Raw genomic sequence first — 21,314 nt, forward strand, 5'->3', positions numbered from 1 at the left:
AACATTTCCCTTTTGTGTAATGTTGGACTTAAAGAAAGGTGTATATACGTCCGTTTCTCGTCATGCATTGCAAACAATGACAAGCGCCTCATCAGACTATAAGCAGGTTTCATTAAAGCCCGGAACACAGCAGACGAAACAGGTACATTATACTTTCTTGCACGCGCACATCTGCGCCGCTTTGAATATTTACAGGCATGAGGGTTCATGAAGCGCGCACACACAGAGCAGTCAGCACACGCGTGATCACTAAACTTAAGTTTTCTTTCTTGTCTAAGTGAACATAAACAGCTGGATGTTTATCAGTAGGCTATATTGAAGCAGAGCAGTTTTAAAGCTGTCTTGTGTTTTAAAGTGACAGTAACCTGGTGCTTTCTGTGTCAGAAATGTTTATTACACACCAAAAATTAAAATCACTCCTTACTCTTAACTGAACAAGCTTCTGCAGCTCCACATTTAAAATCCTACAGTGAGGACTGTGCAGTCTTTTATTTGTATTTTTTGCTTATGTTAAATCATAGATTCTAATAACTAATATATTTACATTTATTACAGATGCCTGAAAAGTAAAACAAGATGAGTATAGTCTTATGATTAAAAGAAAAACTAAACATTTGCTTATCAGATGCATTGTTGTAGTGACAGCCAAAATACATTGGCCTATATGTTATTTTAAATAAAACTTTCAAAAAAAAAATTTAAATTGTATTTTTTTTAATGTTCTTAGATTAAAAAAAAAGTTTGTCTGCAGAATAGCAAAGTCCTGCAGACAACTTGGTACAATGTTTAAGGGGTTTTAAATAAACAGTAGCACAGCATCTTTCTTTGTTGCTATTAAAGAGTAACTAAACCCTAAACCAACTTTTTTTAGTTAATGATCTGTAAGAATGATGCTTTATTAGTGCTGTTCATTGATTTTAGTAAGTTTTTTGACATTAGGATATAAAGTGTTTCAACACTATAAAATATGGTGTAAAAACGTCTGAGTGCTGACCTCTTCAGGTTGAACGATAGCTACTGCAGTTGAATTTTCCTATTGGATGTTGGGTCCAAAAAGTAACTCGTGACGTAAGCAGATTCAAGCTCACCACGCCCTTGTTACGATCTCATTACACACTTAAGTTCGTCCCCTCTATCTCCGTTGGGATCTGCCCACTTTTCTTGCATTTTTCAAATATTGCCAGTGGGTGGAGTCAGGCTCTGACTAGGGGTTTAGTTACGCTTTAAAACCACCACAACAAACCTGGATGTACCTCTTTTATTATATACTAATGAATTGCACTTTAAATCGCGAATCGCAATTTTGATCAGAAAAATTGCAATTAGATTTTTTCTCCGAATCGTGCAGCCCTACCATGTGCATCACGTGTTTTGTCAAAATAAGTGCCTGCTCCACACGTGTCAAAACCGTTTATGATAAAAGAGACGCTCACATTCACAAAATACACACAAGACACTCCCTTACAGTGAACTTGAGATTATATGAGTATCTGGCAAACACAAGTGTCTTTTTTATAAACCCATAAACCCTGCAGCAGGCACTTATTTTGACAAAACACGTGATGCACATAGATTCACATTCACTCGACCCACCGAACACATATTTTGAAATGACAAGCCACACACATGACGAATGCATACATGTTGTGAGGAATTTTTTTTTATTCATGATCTTGTGAATTTACACAGGGGTGAGCCCAGTTCTCCATTGGTTTCGGCCATGGACGTCCACTGTGCGGTTGGATGTGTTCCACTTTATGAGGCGATTCACCAAAGGTCTCATCACGGAACACCATCCACTCTATGGTACGTTCTGCTCCAAATTGTCGAGCTGCATTTTTGAGTGGGATTACCAGGACATCAGTAATCTGAAGGAGGCGAAGCGGTCAGAGCTGAGGCAAAAGCATCAGGGCTATGAGCCAACAGATGCCCAGGTGTTGGCGAGCATCAGCCCTAAAGAACTAGCCAAGCACTGCCGCAGGAAAACCCGGGGAGTGGAGGAGACCCGTGCCCTCATCAAAAGTCTCCTTGACTCCATGTGGAACCTTGTGGACGGCACTGGGCTACACCTTATTAACCACGAGCGCATGTCTGAAGTGTGGAAGGTACAGCAAAAACACCTTGCCTGCATCCAGGATCCACCAGGAGTGCAGCTTTATACTAACATTGGGTCAGGGCTGGAGAAAGGAGACAAGACACTGGATGTTCTAAGATGCGCCAGAGGGTCCTCCTCTTTGGAAAGCTTTCATAAGCACCAGTGTGCTTTCATTCCAGGCATGTTAAAACCTCACACACACACATGGTATATTTTGCTATTGAATGTTGACATAATATTGTTGTAATTTGTTGTAATCAGTGATCCTGTTTTTTGTCTGAGTAGGGTGGAGATGCAATGCATTGCACACTCAGATGTACATGCTTGAGGGTGTGTCAAGGTGGAATTTAAACCGGTCAGCACAAGCACTTTCAATGACTGAGACATCCAGGACAAAGCTGTATGACATTCGTTTGATGTCCAATGTAAATGCGCTCAGCAACAAAGTCTTGGGAAAACCTCTTCTTCCAGAGTTTATCCCCCCTGGGAAACCTACAGGTAAGAAAAGTCTGCTGTTGATGATCAGACCTATACTGTGACATGGTACGCAAGTAAACAATTTTTCCCTTGATGAATATCTATTGCAGGAGAGCGAATTGCTGTTGAATATCTTCTGGCACAATCCAACAGAGGAGATCTTCTGAGCCAGCAGACTGGTAATGCTGACATCCTGCCTGAGATCTTGGATGAAGACCTTGAGGATGAATGTCCTGATGTGACCGTACCACAGGCTCATGACCTCACATTGCAGGTAATATTATGTCAACAGTATATCTGGGGTCTGTTCTTCATGCGTGGATTAATCAGTCAGCTGGATTTGATTGTTGTCGATTTGTCTTGATCTTTAATTATTTAGTTCTTCGAAACTCATCCTAGAGTTGCTGTCATAGCAACCGGTCCGTAAGATTAAACCAGCTCGGGAGCAGGCTTATTTCATGTAAACAACATTAGATTGCACCTTTTTAAGCGGATGTGATACGTAAAATCTGTCAGAGTTATGTATTCTCATTATACGAGGGCAATCTGCGTAAGATGTACGATAAATATGAAAAGCATTTCAAATTCAACACATAAAAAAGGATAGATTGAATCTTTTAGCAATGTTATTTAAAAAATATATATAAAAGAAAAATGTTTATGTACTTGTGCATCTTTTTTTGTGGAGCAGCTGTTTTACTTATTCTTAAACGAATGACAAGACAAACATGCTTATGATCACATTCATTTTAAATTTATTTTAGCAATAATAGGTGTTGTGTGTGTAAATAACTATAGATGCAACATAGTTCCAAGGAAAGATTGTTATTCCGTTTTAAGCCCATTTCGCCACATTGGTTACACCCTACAAACCGAGAACAACTTCCTCTCCCCAGTCTCACTGGCTCTCCCGATAATATAGTTTCCATACACCCTCATACAGTGCTTTAAGAAGCACAAGTGAGGAAGCACCTTTTCTGTATCAAACAGTCAGCAAGTTGTGACTTGGCTTCTGACCAACGCACTTCGATTTTATTAGCATGTAGAAGCTCTTTGACACCACTTTATTTCTAATCTTAATCTCTTCTCTGTGACCTGCTTTGTAGACTGAAGAGCGTTAAACAGGGAATGATTATCAGTAACACAAATAAGTGGAAGATCATTAAGATCAGCTTTACCAGTAGTAAGCAAGAACATAGCAGTGTCAATACCATCTGACAGTGTTGCACCCAGAGGTGTTATTCTACACACAATTTACCTCTAACAAGGTACTATTCGGAACCTCTTAAAAGATTTCTAAACACCCAAGTCTTTGTAACGGACTACGCCACCCTGGGAATTACACCCAGGGAAATATAAATGGGACACAGGTTAGTTCCCACAAAGATTCAGAGGAGACACGAATACAAAAACAACAATACTTTATTTATACAGAAAGTAAAACCACAATTTAATGTAATCTTTAACACAAGACTAGTGAAGCTAGCTTCATTTAAAAACACTGGATTAGGTTCCAGACATCAAAAGTTCAGATCGGATAACAGGGAGAAAGAAAAGCAAATTTCCACTTCACAACACACTTTAAATACAAGTTTCTTTGGGCTCACTTCACCACACGTGTTTCAAAGAAACAAAGTTACACAAACTACTCAGTGAACAATTACAAAAAAATAAATTGAGGTTAACACTCCTCCCTGACCGACCTAACAGTTGAATAAAATACCACAGCTCCACAAAATAACCAAATAAACACACTTGTGAAACCAATATTAAATCAAATAAACAAAGAAAACTAAATAAATCACATCATAGTTTATAACAAATACAAAATAAAGTAAACAAACTAGCACTCATTCCTCACTTAAACCATAATCTATTTACCACACGCACCTCTATAATTCACGCACGCACATTAAACGACGTGTCATTCTCACACTATACACACGCTATAAGTCACACACATCTTATCTTAACTCATGCACACGACCACAAATGTACCATACAACCACGCAAACCTCCTCCAGTTGAAACAATACGGGGTAGCGAATGCCCAACTTACAGTTTTTCCCAGTCGCTTTGGTGCATTTCTCACATCACTATTTACATTTGCACAACAGTTAATGCAGTTCTCAAAACAATTAGTACAAACTGCAAAACCTAGTTGATAACCTGCAAAAGTGTGTCACTTGCTCAAAATGGATAGGACATTCCTCAAAAGCAAGTATTCATGTCAATGAAAGTGTCAGTGTCATCAAAATGAAAAGTCCTGACACCATTGTTTATGAACAAGATAGTCAAGTGGCTTAGTCATGTTTTCATTATGACAGTTTACTTTATAAATGTTTTCCAATGCAAAAAGTAAAATCTTGGTGACACTACCTGAAAATACTCAAGACTATACACTTTTCCACAGCTATTTGAAAAATACAATAAAGTTACACATTACTGTATTTAGTGAGGTAACTGAGTACAAGACACTGAATATGTATGTTTCACATTTTCACTGCATATGCTCTTTGCAATTAGGGATGGGACGGTTTGAAAATTTCATATCATGATTATAGTGACCAAAGTTATCACGGTTATCAATATTATCATGGTTTTCTTAAATTGAGATGGAAGTGTTCAAAAAGAACTGATACACACACTGAAAAATTTTAACAAGTTTTATTTTTGAAAATCAGCAAACAACAAATACAAGTAGCAGCTATATGCACTTTAAGCATAAACATTAAACCAGAGGTGTCCGGCCTTTTTTTGTGTGGCAATCTACTTTTAAAATGAGAAAGCTGACAAAACCTACCTGCTAAAAAACATTTTTTAACAAAACACAGTTACATTTTTTTAATAACACTTTAAATGTGTGTTAGGAGGACTATCTCTACGTTGAATTTAGGGTTGTCACCATTACTCTATTCTTTTTGAGGAGTTAAAAAAAATCATTGAGTACATGGTGAGACCATATAGCGGAGATGCGGTTTTGATGAAATAAACTGACAACATTATCAGAAGCATTTCTCTCTCATTCGGTCGATCGCGCGCACATACACCGTACGTGTGGATCAACTCCAGCATGTATGTGCATTCAAATTTCGGAAGTTAGACGACTCCGCTGCAGCGGGCAGGCATAAGATTTATAAAAACACACTTGAGAAGAAATGCGCAACAACTCAGAAAGACTTCTAAGACCATAATGCCAATTTGGCGCTTTGCTTTCCGAAGCTCGTGGAGGCGTGGAGCAGCATACAGTTATTAACTTATAGGCGATCTACCGGCATTGCATTTGCGATCGACTGGTTGTACTGGACACCCCTGCATTAAATGAACATTAACATGGAGCCCTGAGATGTATGAACCTGTTTTAATGAACAGTACCTTAAATAAGAACATCAAATGCACACATAAGCAACGCATTAAAACACAGTGCACCTGTTACTGCATCCGCCACGCCTTCTCGCACAAAAGCTAATGTTGCATGCGAGCGCCTGCGTCAAGCTGATTCTGGCTGGACAGGATTTACAGAGAGTTTTCAAAATCACGGTAATCAAACACAGTTATAATGATAATTACATTTTAAACGATAATACTAACCGTCAGGACATTTTATCATGGTTAATCGTGAAACCGGTAATCGTCCCATCCCTATTTGCAATTCTAATCTGTTCATAGTATTGTGCAAAACAAAAAAATGCATCCTTATTTACAACAAACATACTCACTTTGGCTGTGCACAACTGTAAAAAACATTGCAGTACATATTGGAACTGAACATACAACAGACATAGTACTGTAATCATTCTTGTACATCCAGACATTCCTCTGTCTGGCCACATCATTTCAAAAATTGTTCAATTTAGGAGACTTTTCGGAGAAAAAAAAAGACTTTAAAAAAATTGACAACTTTAAAATTTTTGTATGTAATGACTGAAGCAATGAAATAAGGACTGTTAGTTTTACATGGAATGACTATTCAGCATTCACAAGTATAGTTAATTTTGACTGACATGACAAACAAATGATAATGTTATAAAACAGCAGAGAATTGTATGAAAGCAATTGATGCATGTCCAAAAGCATTTGCAATTTGTTCGAAGGAATGAGAAACTGCTACTATGACGTGCACAAATGACTAAATGTTGTGGAGGTTGAACTAACTGTTGTGCGAATGTAAATAGTGATGTGAGAAATGCACCAAAGCGACTGAGAAAAACAAATACCCTGTCCCACAGTTATTTCCAGGAACAGGCCACTTAATGCGGACGGCACAAATGAAGGGGTGGACCAGGTGTCACAGAAGTAAGCCGCTAGGCAGATACTTAAACAAAAAAATTAGAAAAATAATAATAAAACACCAAGAAGGGGAAGCTGGGCCACCATCCAAATCCACTACCCAGTGTCATATGGGCATATACCTCCGGAGTGCTTTAAGCTGATAAAAGAAAAAGTACAGCATTAACGATGGAATTTTCATAATCAGCATGCAATAAATCAGTAGCATACCCACCTGATTATTAGAGAGTCGGCACTGCTGACACATCCAGTGATGGATAAACTCCACATGGCATGTATACCATGTAAACAAATAGAGCGCTTACAAACAACAGCTCCCTTTATATTAAATAACTCACGATAGTCTACAAACTTGATTAATAGAGTCAGCCTTGCTAACGCCAAAGCACAGCATGATAAATACAGCTCGGAATGAATACTAAGACAAATGAACAAAGCACATACAGTCAACAGCTCGTCTTAAATAAAACAAATTATTTATCCACTGTGACATACCCAAAATGCAGCAAGTCCACAATCAAATGCTGGTCCCAAACGGCTCAAAAAATCCACTAAGAAAACATTAGGCATTCAACGTCCAAAGTCACAGCAGCAACCACCCGTCAGCCTCAAACAATGCTGGAAACCTTCCTTTTATGCACACCTACACCCATAGCACACCTGTCTCTAATTAAAGCACTTATCATTCAACCCGTCTGGGTAGTGCTGCTACAATCGCAAGGGTTTCTCCTGCCAGCGTGCTTCTTACCACAAGTTTGATTTTCTTAGATTGCCAAAACAAAGGGGAACACTTTACTGTTTTTTCCATGAGGACAATTAAAGCCCCTCCCTGTGTACCTCCATCCTGAAGATTGCCTAGTGAGGCATCACTGAAAGCCACTAAACTTAAATCATCACTGTTTCCCAAGTGTTGGAACTTAAGTGTGACCTTCATTTCATGTATGGACTGAACAGTATCATTCTTAATGTTGGATGCTAGGCTACATGTGTCAAACATTACATTTGGTCTTGTTTGTTTGAACATTGAACAATGTAACTGTGCTGATGCACCTGCACTATACCACCCACAGTAGCAATATTCATACCCACATATGAAAAATTCTCATGCTCTTCACGACCCACGTGAAATACAGATTTAAGTACAGGTATGACATTAGTAACAAAATCCTCTGAACCTGCCCCAAAAAAATCATCCACATGGCATGCCAGTATGCCGGTCACCTCAGACTGCTCATCCTGCCAATAAAACACTGCAGAATCAACCCGTGACATTTTACCCCCACTGTTCAGCATGAGTTCTTTGACCTTGTTGTACCAGTAGAGGGAGGCGTCTGCAAGTCCATACACACATTTCTTTAGTTTCCACAATACATTGTCCACACCTGCTTCTGGTGGGGGACGAATGTAAATGTCTCTTGAGAGTTCCATTCCCTGTAAAAAAGCAGACTTAAAATCCATAGAATTCACTTTCCATTTGTTCTGACAAATAACAACTGACAGCAGCCTGAGTGACTCTGATGCACATGTGGGAGAATCTTTTTGTAATTCATGGATATTGACCTCTTCAAAACCTCTCACCACAAGGCGAGCTTTTGTATCAAAACCATTAGAAGTTTCCTTCAACGTACAGACCCATCTAGTAGAAATACATCTTTGACCCTTAGGGGTGTGCATTGGCATTGTCCTCACAATTCGATTCAATTACGATTCACTAGGTAACGATTCAATTCGATTCTACGATGCATTGCGATGCATCAGAATTTAATTCTACTGTACACAACAAGGCAAATTTTTAACCAGTCAAGTAGTAAAGTCAAGTGCAAATATTCTCAACAAAAACGGAAGCTAAGCAGCTTTAAGACAATGACAATTATATACCTGAGATGAGAATTTTACACACAGTGTAAGTCTTGTCTAGTTTCCCATTAACTTCATAGAATCCAAAATGTGCTCGTATGTCCACTTTCCATGGAAAAGGGTGCGTTTTTATTTACCCGTCTATCACGATCATCTCTCTCCACCTCAGCCATCTTGATTGTTGTTGTTATGCCCCCGAAGGTAATTGAAACTTCACAATTTTATTGTCGAGGCCAGAAAATAAACAGTGGCATAATCGATTATGGCACTTTGCTGCATCGATGCTGAATTGTGCATGCGCGCATTGCGATGCATTGCCGCATCGATTATTGTTGACACCCCTACTTGTCTGTAACCTCTTCGTAAACATTATTATTTTGCCAGTTTTCAGTCTCTTCCTGTTTAGCAGCATCAAAAGAGATGTCTTTGGTAATCAGTACATCAGCATCTGTGTTTTCACATTCATTGAAAAGATCATCAACATATGACATGTCTAAAGCTTCCTTTAGACCCCCCACTGCCATTTGTTTTAAGATACTACACATTGTACCAGTTTTTATATTGCCCTTTTGCTTTTCCTGTTCGGCCTAAAACTCTGTCAGTGTGCTTAGTACCATCATCTCTGTTTGTAAATGTCACTGTCTGACCTGTTCTCAGTTTGACACCAGTAGAACCCAATGTATTAGTACTATCTGTCTCATTAGTTTGTCCTACGTCTTCTCTATCATCTGTTTATGTGTTGTCAGGGAATTGAACATCTCCCTTAACACTCATTTCATCATCTGAATTGTCTGACACATCCGTGTGTATTACGCTTTCATTTTCTTTACTATTTTCAGGATTATCGAGTAGTACAAGTTTATCCTCATCCTCATTAACTTTATTCACCCTGGACTGATGTTCTCTGACAAGAATCCCCCATGTCTGAAAAATGCTACAGAGCCATCCTGACCGATAACTACAGCAGGGCCTTTCCACTCTGTACTGTCGCACGTTTGTAGTACACCCTGTCTCCTGTCTCGTACTTTTCAGCCTGATCTTCTTTTGTAAAGCTCTTCTTATCCTTTCTGAAAATTCCACCTATGTGAATGCTCTTCTGGAAGCTTGCAATGCTGCTAAGTGCTGTCCTACTCTAGTACCAATAGAAGTGCCTTCTAGAGCAGGTAGTTTATCCACCAAAGCGGAGAGAAGATTAGGACTGCAACCAAACACAAGCTGATATGGACTATAACCATGCCATTTTTGCCATTAGAGCCCAGCCTAGAGAAGTCTGCCAACCACACCCGTTTCCTTTTTTCACCTTCAGGAGGATCTCAGTCAGTGTCATGTTGTGTCTCTCCAACAGCACGTTGCTCCAAGGACTGTATCCCGCTGTAGTCTTTATCTCAGTGTTAAATTTTTCTGCCATCTCTCTTAACTCCTAATTGTTAAACTCACCACGTTGTCGGTGTATATTCTTTTCGGGGCACCATGAACACTTATCCACGAGTGAATGAAAGAGTTGACGATCTCCGAGGCTTTTTTGTTCTCACAATGTTTCCAGCGCTGAAGCGTGTAAAGTGGTCGATGATATGGAGGTACCATACGCCAGGTTCCAGCTCATATAGATCCATTGCCACTGTCTCATTATACTCTGAGGCTAAAGGCAAACCAACAGCAGGCTTGGGCTTGGTCTTGCTGTATCTTTGACATACCTCACAGTCACGGATGATCTCTTGCAGAATAACTTGACAGTCAGGAAACTACACTAACCTTTTCCACTGGTGGCACTTGCGCTACCAACTTTTTCAGTTACTGGCGCAAAATATGATTTGGTCGCACATATTTTTTTCAAATTATATTAAGGCGCTCTGGATAATAATGAACAATAATGAAATGTATTGCATACAGATATGCTTTTTATTTTACTTGCCATCTTTTAAACCACATGCCTTCTTGTTTTCTTAAACGTTGCAGTGTTTCCCACAGATCTGAAATTTACTTGTGGTGGTAGCTGGTGAAAAGGGCAATTATTACCCACTGAAAAATAATGGTCTACTATACATGTGACGTAGAACTAATAATGTGTGACACAACACAATACTTTGATTTATTGAAAATTAATATTAATTTCACATTATATTTCATTAATCTAACCACCCCAAACTTTCTTTGCCATTAACAATCTTTCTATTTCTCTCTTGCCAATTTAAAAAGCTTAATCCACTCATTATTTCAGATTTAAAAGTCTAGTTGCTGTCCCGGTGACAGACTTTACATTGCTTTGCTCGTTCAGTGCAATGGGCTTGACATTAGCACTTATTTTTTGCTACAATCTCTGTGCAAACTTAATATGGATATGGTTTTAGAAAAGATATGGTTTATTAATAATAAGATTATTTAAAAAATGTGAGAAAGAAAATGCAGCGCGTGCAAATTCAATTGCAGGAGAGTATAGCTTAAAAAAGAACCCCTTCACACACACGCATGCACTTTACAGGTGTGTGTACCAAAAAACGGCACCACAGTGCAATCATATATGGGCAACTTGTAATCTGACATATTTCGTTCAATAATAATAATCTCTGTTTTATTGGAGTTTAGCATAAGGAAGTTATTCTCTCTCACGCGAGTCAGACCGATCGCGCAATGCATCACATATGCTTAAACTTATGTAGCCACGCAACAATAATTTCAGCATGCATTCACTGTATACAGCGGGACGTGATGTTGTGATTTTTCGAACGCATTCTTAACCTAAAATGCACCGCAATGCAAGTGATGCAAACCAAATGCAGCGTTCTATTGAAAATGAATGTATGTATTTCTGCCGTACCAAAATGCAATGAAGCAACTGAACGTCTGACTGGGGTGTCACTCTTCCTCACACACAAACACAGGTGCACGTGCGCGCACACACACAGGTTGTTACCATAGCAAATAGGCTCACCCCAGAAATGATATATTATATGTTAGTAGCCTAATGGTAAATGCTGCAGGTGTAGAAATGTACATAAACCAGATATTTACTTTGATGTCAGGGCTAGATTACAGCATGAAACCTGTTGTGCATATTAATAAATTAAAGTGTTTAATTGTTGGCACTGGCACTTATAAACACTAAATGGGTAAAAATTGAAATAAATAGGCTTATTTTTTGGAGCCAAATACCTCTGTTTTTTCAGAAATAAAAGCCAAATGCTTGAACATTGAACAAGCCAAGTCATTTTCGTTATGCATTATTTGTTTTGGTTGTTTAAAAACACACACAAATCCGATTACTCGATTAATCGATCGATTCAGTGCTAGATTAATCGATTACAAAAAGAAACGATAGCTGCAGCCCTATTGTTATCAAATACAGTTGCATTTTATAATATTTTGATGTAGAATAACATTTACATTCATTTACTGCACATCATACTTCATTTAACACATTATTGGGAACTGCTAAAAGTGTTGGTGTATTATCAACAACTGCACAAAAGAGGGAAAACACCATATTTTAATAAACTACAATTCAAAGTTTATTTACCAGAAATTAAATTGTTGCATTGGCTGTGGGTTTAAGAAAGAGCAACTGCCTCCAGAGATGATCTGTACAATCAATCAGTTTAGAGACATCACTCCTGCTAGCACATTTCATGAAGATACTTAGGTTGATGTTACAAACAGACAAAACAGCATTTAACTGTTTTTAAAAGAGACTTAAAGTACATTAGGAGCATCAAAGTTTGATTACAATCATTAATTTCTGTCTTTAACATGAATAGTAAAGATATCAAGATTATATTTACTTAAAATATTTTACATTATGTAGGGTGATTTTATGTACAAAAATAGCTTTGACTGGGTTTACAAATTCAGCCTCATAAAAAGTTCACAAAAACCTTTCATTAATACCTTGCGCACTGCAAGGGGCAATAAAAGGGCATGTTCTTGGCCATAGTAACAATCGGGCAATCACAGCATGGCTGATCAGTGTTTCTACTATCGACCTGTAAACTAATAGCCAGTTTTTCATTTTTAATGTAGAACAGACACAAGAAGCATTTAAAAGATTATTTATTCTTTATTAATAATTCTGTGTATACTTTTATTAATCACCTCAGCAATTTGGAAGCGGTGGCCAAAGGCCCAGGCCAGATCCCAGATCCCCACTGGAGGAGGGTGATGCATCTGCTGGGCCCGTCCACTACCCACTGGAGGAGGGTGGTGCATCTGCTGGGCCTGTCTACTCCTCATTGGAGAAGGGGGATGCCTCTGCTGGGCAGGTCTACTCCCCATTGGATGAGGGCGATGCCTCTGCTGGGCCCGTCTACTCTCCATTGGAGGAGGGTGATGCCTCTGCTGGGCCAGTCTACTCCCCATTGGATGAGGGCGATGCCTCTGCTGGGCCCGTCTGCTCCCCATTTGAGGAGAGAGATGCCTCTGCAAGTCCCGTCCACTCCCCAATTGAGAGTGATGCCTCTACCAGGACTGTCCTCGCCCCATTTGAGGAAAGTGGGTTCGTCACTCCAGCTCCGGTAAAGTGGATAATGTTTCACCATTAGAAATGTGGGCTTTTTTATATTTGCCCTTGTACCAGATGTTTATTGGTTTAATTTTGTAACAGGACACCAGGTGTGATGCCAGAGGGATTCCTGGATGGGAGGCAGTTGATGCCTTGGCAGGTTACCTGGTTGGCCTTAACCGAACCATAACAGCACTCTCCAATGCTGAAGTGGCAGAGATTTTGAGGTTATACTCTCATCTAAGTGCCTTTGACAAGACCCCCACCAGTTACTCCCTCAAGAGCAAAAAACAAAATTTGTCAGGACCTTGGAGGACTTCAAGAAAACGCAGTGGCTCTGCTCCAGGCCAGCAAGCAGCTGAGAGGTATCTACATCTCATATAACTGTATTCCTTAGTATTCATATCAATATTTAAAGAGTTTGGTTCCAAAACGCAATACATCCATTTTGACTAATTTGACTAAAACATGTTTTGTATACCAAGAAAGTGAAAAGATAAAAACCACTATTTTCTGTTACAAACTTTCACATAGCATATTTAGTTTATAATATAAAAAATTCAAATCCATAATTTGATTTTCAAAGATTTATTATAGACGGTTTCAGCAGTAACAACATAAACAAGCGGGTGTCGTGGTCCACACTAGGGCTGTCAATCTTCCTCTATTATCCCATTCGAATTTCATTCATAATTTTTTTTTTTTAATTCGATTTATAATCGATTATTTAATGCTCAAATTTGACTAATTAATATTTACTATACCTATCTACACACGTTGTAAAAATGGGCTTATGCATTGCCAATGCCACTATGAGCTCGTATAGTTGACTTGTTTTAAATTATGTCCACTAGAAGACATTGCAGTATTACTAATAAACATGTAATTATTTGATAACAGGTGATATCTTTCTTGCTAATTAATGACTAAGCTTAGACACAAAATTAAGTTGTCAACTTTAATGAAAAATTTCATTATCAACGCAGTTCTCTTTGTTCACGTATGAGGGCTGCGTAGATCGCATCATTAGTTATACAATACTTACACACAGCACACACATCCCCTGGCCTCCAATTTCACTATTCTTTTTTCATTTAAACACACCTTAGAGGAAGTGTGATCTTGAACAAGTATTTTGTTACTGGTCGAAAAGACAAACTTATCCAAACAAATTAGCATTAAAGACATTCCCAAAACGGTCGTCCATAGCACTGAGAGCGGTTTTCTCCTGACACTGTCCTCTTCACCTTGGCTGCTTCGTTCTCGTCTTCCTCATAACCTTCCTCCGCAACCGCTATCAGCTCCGCTTTCTCTTTCTCACGTACCTCCTGCTGCTGGTCTTGTTTCAAATGAATTAGCCGATGGAAATGCGGGTCGAGGTAGCTAGCTGTATTTAACAGCATAAATGCGTTAGATAGTGAACACATAAAAAATATTTTTTAATAAAAAATTTTTTAAATCCCATTCGAATAGTAGTTTTAACATTCGATTAGTATTATTTTTTTTAATATTCGAATTATATTCGATTACTGAAATTCGTTTCAACAGCCCTAGTCTGCACGTAACTTCCGGTAAACTCCGCTAAGAATAAATTACAACAAAGTTCTTTAAATGTAGTTTATTTATATAACAAGCAACACATAGATTACCTAGGAAACCAAAACATTTGTTATTTTCGACGAGACATTTGTTCAAGAGAGCAGTTTAGCAACTAGTCAGACCATTCGAGTGGCTTATGTTTCTTCCCCGTCTCAGAAAACCACCACAGGTTTATCAGTGCCATCAAAAGTATTATTTTGTTTTTGTTTGTTTGTTGATCACGAAGTACAAAGTAGATGAGGAAAACTAGGATTATGTGTGTATTCAACGCACCGCCATTGTTTCTTTACACTGCGTGGAATGGTGCGCTGTGATTTGTTGAGCGGATTTATTGCATTCTGCAGAAAAGGGGGACTGGTGTTTATCGCATTTTGGGAAAAAGGGAGAAAAGATGACAGAATAACACGACAGTTATTGGATTGTGTGTAAAATTAAGAATTTACTTTTTAATACTGACCTGATACAATACTGTTTTTGGCAGTAACTTTTATTTTATTTTTAAAATGGCGTTTATCGCGTTTTGAAACCAAACTCTTCATAGTTATGTCAATATGTTAACATGCATATATAATAAGCACTATGTGATCTGGTCATCTATTTGCAGATTGTTCATGGTCCATGGTCAGGCTGCTCACAGACCAGACAAGAACCGAATTTCTGAATGTGTTGCTCTCAAGTTGTACAAAGAGTACAAGCAACCCAGAAATAGGCCAAAGGACAATAAAGGGAGGAGATTTGCCATACCCCAGTCCATTGTAATGACCTACTCACACATCAAGCAGCTAGTTGAGTACTGCCAAGAGATCATGAACAGGACTGACCTCGTACTGGTTAATATTAACAACACCACAGTGTCCGACTGGTGAGTTAATCTTTAATATCTTCATAAATTGATTAAATTGCGTATTTGAACAAAAATTTTAAATATTAACACACTGAAAAATTTACTCTTGTGTGTTTTGTTTTCTGTCTCTGCAGGCTGCAAGATTGCTCTAAGAAATCAGAACAGGGTTCTTTACTTCAGGGCGTGCGGCTTCCACGGCAGATTGCCGTGGCTAAAGAATCCCTCCTGGAGGTTCGTGACCTACCATCACAGCCAGTTCAGCATGGACACACTCCTTTGGAGTTCCAGGAGCCTGAAAACCGTGAGGGTGAGGCAAAAATCCGCAGGCGAAACAGTTCCAGAACACCTGCTATTCCACACAGTGGTGGGGAAGAAGCAAGTATTGCCCAACACGATGCTGCTTCTTCTCAAAACATCAGTACGGAGGGCTGGTCCTCTGCCAACCAGCCATCCCCAACACAGTACCAGAGCTGGTCTTCCTACCAGGCGCCCCTGGCACACTCTCATGTTTGGTCCTCCACCCACCCACAACCCTCAGCATCCTCCCAGGGCTGGTCTGCCACCCAACCACCACCCTCAGCATCCACCCAGGGCTGGTCTGCCCCCCACCCACAAGCCTCAGCATCCATCCAGGGCTGGTCTACCACCAACCCACCACCCTCAGCATCCTCCCAGGGCTGGCCTGCCACCCAACCACCACAATCAGCATCCTCCCAGGGCTGGACACTCACAGGTACGAGGCAAATGGTACTGCCCTGCATCTGGACAGACCCTTGAGGAGTGGAGAAGCTCTTTGTAAATATAAGAAATTCATTCTTTTTTATTTATACTTTTATTAATCATATTTTTTATTTATTTTAATATTTCACAATCACTGTTCAAACCATTTGCTGTTGCAAATGGAAAAAAAAATTATGGAAAAAAATATTAGTTGCTGATGCAACTATTTCCAAAAAAAAAAAAAAAAAAAAAAAACAACACAACTCTTGTGGTGTAATAGCAACACGTCCATCCTTTGGGTGGGAGACTCCAGGTGCAAATCCTGGCAAGAGTGTGCAACTGTTGGCCCAATCAGTATTTAATTAAAAAATAATTTATGACATCATTTAATCTGCATTTTCTACTTTTCTCATAATTATTACTAGATATACCCGCACTCATAATTATCATAACAAAGCATTATTATTCATACCAATCCTATTTGTATCTGTTTTTAAGCCATATTTAATCCATTCATAGCAATTTCTGATGAGGAGCTAGTGTCAGTGGGGGAACCGGCACAGAAGAGGCTGACAAAGGAAAAGTACAACTACACCTGTAAGGTGTGTGGCCAGGACAAAAATAAAAGGACTGGACACACCCAGCTGAAGGGGACTGACCCTGGGTGTCTGGAGAAAGAGTGTATAGTTGCTGTCACTATTACTTGTATCTCTCTATGTCGTTTGTATGTCTGTTACCATTAAGTTTAGGAATTTTATGGAGCCAAGAACAGCCTTGACGTTTTTATGTAATTTCCTCTTGAATACCAGGACAGTGAATGTCATCCATTGAATGTATTTGTTAAAACTATAGCCAGAATTACTTGCAGAATCATTTTACATTTATTCACAAAACCCAACACTCAATGCTCAATTTATAATATGTTTTATTCACTTGTGTTGCACAGATGTAGTCTCTCATATAATTGTGTTTTCAAAAAAAAGGAGGGGAAACATGATGTGGGATTTATTTACATTTAAAGCTATACACTGTTAATACTGTTTTAGCTGTAAATGTAGCATGTGACATTTTGAGTTAAATATTTGAATAATGATTTGTTTACATCACAAAATATGTTTACTTACAAAAGAATTAGCTTTAAATGCATTTATGTGCATAATTGCATAATCACAGGGTTATTACTGTGGTGTTTCATATGGAAAATAGTTCCTGTGTTAAAATAGTACTACATTACCCAAAATGCATTGCATGTGTACTTCCGGAATGCACTACGAGACTACAAGCGAAGAGAGATGGTCCTCGGTCCTCGCTGCTGAACAAGAGATCCAGGGGGCGGGGTTCGATCTAGATCCAACTCCTCCCACTTTATATACTTTGTTCCGCCAAATGAACCAGTAAATTTGCGTTGTTGCAGCCCGCAACAACGTTTGCTCTTATCAGTTTAAGTGTACGTTTGATTAATAATATAGTCAAGAATTAATCATAATTTATTAAGTAATGATCACAGTTAGTGTAAGGGGAGGTAAGGGATACGTTCCCGACCGGGTGATATCACTGAAGGGATATATTTTCGACCCGCTTGGCTGTACATTATCCCACTTATTACACATAAAAACACACATTTATTTGATATATTTTATTAGCACGTTAAAAAAACCGTAAACCATGTTTAGGAAACCCGTTTCCTAATGCCTGTAATCAAAGACGCGTTAAAACAAATTTAAAGTCCCTACAAGATAAACATTCAATTTATTAATTTCTAAATAACTATATGCCATATATATGTTAATAATTCTGCAAATTTATACTGTATACATTCATAGGTATTATACTGCATGTGGTAAGATTACTCGTAGTGCCCAAAATGTTTTACTTCAAAACATAGTAAAAACACTTACATTTCATCTTAAAGTCATTACTTTTTTTGTAGTCATAAGTAAAGTTTGTTTTTCTGTCAAAAGAATAACTTAATTTAGTTACAACTCAATGGGGAAATTTTTTTTGTTTTTTTTTTTTTCTATTTTTTATTTTTTATTTTTCTCAATGGGGAAATGGTAACGCAACCACACGTGTATGACGTGTCTTGTGGTAAAACTGCCGACCAATCAAAATGCAGTGGGAAGAGATCCAGCTCCGCCCCTGGATCTGAATCCAACCCCGCCCCCTGGATGTCGTGTTCTGCAGTGAGGCATAGGTTCGAATCCCGCAAGAGACATGAAAATTAAAGTGATGATAAACCTTGAAAAAGTGGAGAATTATGTGTAAACAATGTTGAGAAGATAAAAGAGTGGATAGAAAATTGATATAGTGTACGTTTTTCTTCATTTTTTCTCCTTTTCTCCCCTCTCTTTCCCCCCTCTTTCCTCTCTCTTTTCTTTTCTTCCCCCCCACAAGCAGTCCATTTTGCCCCTTTTTTGGCCGAGTGGTTAAGGCGATGGACTAGAAATCCATTGGGGTCTCCCCGCGCAGGTTCGAATTCTGCCGACTACGTCTTCAGACTTCAGACTCTCGAGTAGACCGACTCTACTTCGTGAGGGCTTCTGCTTAAGATTTGCAGTTGAAAGAAATACAAAAATGATTTTGACTTCTGCATAGAAATGGCAGTCCCCTCACAGCCATTGTACTCAGGCAGACCCGCAGGCATCTTTCTTGCGCAGCCTCGTGGCACGCCGTGATCGTATAGTGTTTAGTACTCTGCGTTGTGGCCGCAGCAACCCCGGTTCGAATCCGGGTCACGGCAGCCCTTCCGGGAAAGTCTGTTGGGGTCTTCCCGCTCCTGCCCCTTTTGTGATCGGCTGGTTGCATGACCGTCAAGTTCTTTTCCAGCACACACCAGGCCCAGAGAGCTCACCAGGTTACCCTGTTGTAGTCGTGGCCGAGTGGTTAAGGCGATGGATTTGAAATCCATTGGGGTCTCCCCGCGCAGGTTCAAGCCCTGCCGACTACGAGTGTCTGGTCCCTGGCTCGGCCTCTCTCTTGTTGGATGTTCCAGCTCACGATTTGCTTTATTTCTGCAGCTCAAGTTGGTACCATGGGTTGCACAGTGGGAAAACTATGCAGCCTTTCATAGTTTCTCCTGTGTGTGTGAGAGATCGGCTCTGTTGTGAAGTGATGTGGCTTCCATTGTCATTTTGACCATATACTGCACGTGCAGCAGGAAACCATAGAAGAGCTGGAACAAGACTTTGTTTACAACTGTTGTAGATCGTCGCTAATCGAGTTGATCCTGACCTGAGCAATTTTCTGAGAGGTTAAGGACTATGGCTCTACCCTCTTTGTTTTCAGGATTCCCACAATTCTCTCCCCCGGATTGTTTTCCTTAAATAATTCAAACGTGTATTTGCACTTTTGCTTTTCTAAGTAGAAAGCGGATAATGAACAAACTTTTTGTGCAGATCTCTCACCTGCTGAAAAGGCACAACATGCAGCAAAGCAGTACCTGAAGTCTAATTTCAGTTTAAAGCCTGAATACCACCCTGTCGTCCAGCGTCCGGGTATGTGCACAGGAGAGGTCGTGACCTTTTCCATCATTCTTTCGCAGAGGCAAGATCGTAGCCTATGAGGTTTATCCGAGGCGTGATCATTGCTGGTTGAAAACTTTACCCAATACCCCGCCAGGATGACTTGAAATACAGTCAGCTTTGGCAATTTTTCACAGTCTCTTGAGAGACTTACGAGTTTGTTGCAAAGAGAAGTTTGTTGTGTGTGTTTGTTTGTTTTGATGTTTATAGTCCTGAGGTTAAAAGCGTCAAAGTTTGATTCCGGTACTTGACATCGCATTGATTTCCATCCTCTGTGTGGCAATCAGTACCAAGGACATCACGATGATGTTTTCAAACGACACCCTTTATGTATGTTGGACGGTTTTATGTAGAAAAGACCAAATCACAAAAAAGATTTTAGCTGGGTTTTCACGGGCAGGGTCACGTTTTGTCAAATGTGCTTTTTCTCGTGCAGCTCAAGAGTCACTTCGGCATGTTACGTAGATGTAGCTACATTTCCTTGAGCTTAGAAACGTTGCCTCTCTGGTGACGTTTTGGATGAAGAGTGCTTTTCCTGAAGTAAAGAGAGTCTCATGCAGAAGCAAGATTTCTCCACTTAAATAGATAATACGCACTCTGTTTGAAAACTGAAGCAGTTTCCTGCTCATTCTGGCATTCTAGTAATATTTAACCTGTCCATAGACCAAAGAGTAGCTAACAGGACATGGTACTGAAGTCCCGTACTTGGCTGAGGCGTGAAGCCCTGGAACTCAGGTGCGAGCTCGGATAGCTCAGTCGGTAGAGCATCAGACCTTTAATCTGAGGGTCCAGGGTTCAAGTCCCTGTTCGGGCGATGAGTAGCCTCGATCGCCTTTTGTGCTGCTGTGTCTAGAGCTCCGTTTCGTAGCGAACGGGGAAAGGATAAAGTTTCCCAACAGCGACAGCATGTAGTCGTGGCCGAGTGGTTAAGGCGATGGACTAGAAATCCCTTGGGGTCTCCCCGCGCAGGTTCGAATCCTGCCGACTACGTCTTCAGACTTCAGACTCTCGAGTAGACCGACTCTACTTCGTGAGGGCTTCTGCTTAAGATTTGCCGTTGAAAGAAATACAAAAATGATTTTGACTTCTGCATAGAAATGGCAGTCCCCTCACACCCATTGTACTCAGGCAGACCCGCAGGCATCTTTCTTGCGCAGCCCGGTGGCACGCCGTGAGCGTATAGTGTTTAGTACTCTGCGTTGTGGCCGCAGCAACCCCGGTTCGAATCCGGGTCACGGCAGCCCTTCCGGGAAAGTCTGTTGGGGTCTTCCCGCTCCTGCCCCTTTTGTGATCGGCTGGTTGCCTGACCGTCAAGTTCTTTTCCAGCACACACCAGGCCCAGAGAGCTCACCAGGTTACCCTGTTGTAGTCGTGGCCGAGTGGTTAAGTCGATGGATTTGAAATCCATTGGGGTCTCCC

The 21,314-nt window shown here is 39.9% G+C and overlaps 6 non-coding genes across 6 annotated transcripts in view; all 6 read left to right on the top strand.

Annotated features, from left to right (window-relative positions):
* Positions 1–18,779: 18,779 nt before the first annotated feature.
* Positions 18,780–18,864, top strand: trnas-aga (transfer RNA serine (anticodon AGA)). The gene has a single exon. It is a non-coding gene; the product is annotated as a tRNA-Ser (tRNA).
* Positions 18,865–19,239: 375 nt separating this feature from the next.
* Positions 19,240–19,321, top strand: trnas-uga (transfer RNA serine (anticodon UGA)). The gene has a single exon. It is a non-coding gene; the product is annotated as a tRNA-Ser (tRNA).
* A 582-nt stretch (positions 19,322–19,903) lies between these two features.
* LOC135788259 (U4 spliceosomal RNA) lies at positions 19,904–20,044 on the top strand. The gene has a single exon (XR_010547337.1). It is a non-coding gene; the product is annotated as a U4 spliceosomal RNA (small nuclear RNA).
* A 592-nt stretch (positions 20,045–20,636) lies between these two features.
* Positions 20,637–20,709, top strand: trnak-uuu (transfer RNA lysine (anticodon UUU)). The gene has a single exon. It is a non-coding gene; the product is annotated as a tRNA-Lys (tRNA).
* Positions 20,710–20,803: 94 nt separating this feature from the next.
* trnas-aga (transfer RNA serine (anticodon AGA)) lies at positions 20,804–20,885 on the top strand. The gene has a single exon. It is a non-coding gene; the product is annotated as a tRNA-Ser (tRNA).
* A 375-nt stretch (positions 20,886–21,260) lies between these two features.
* Positions 21,261–21,314, top strand: part of trnas-uga (transfer RNA serine (anticodon UGA)) — an 82-nt gene continuing 28 nt past the window's right edge. The window contains exon 1 of the tRNA in view: positions 21,261–21,314. This exon is cut by the window's right edge and continues 28 nt beyond it. This is a non-coding gene — a tRNA (tRNA-Ser).

Source organism: Paramisgurnus dabryanus, chromosome 23, assembly GCF_030506205.2.
Source record: "Paramisgurnus dabryanus chromosome 23, PD_genome_1.1, whole genome shotgun sequence".
In the NCBI taxonomy this organism is placed as follows: domain Eukaryota; kingdom Metazoa; phylum Chordata; class Actinopteri; order Cypriniformes; family Cobitidae; genus Paramisgurnus; species Paramisgurnus dabryanus.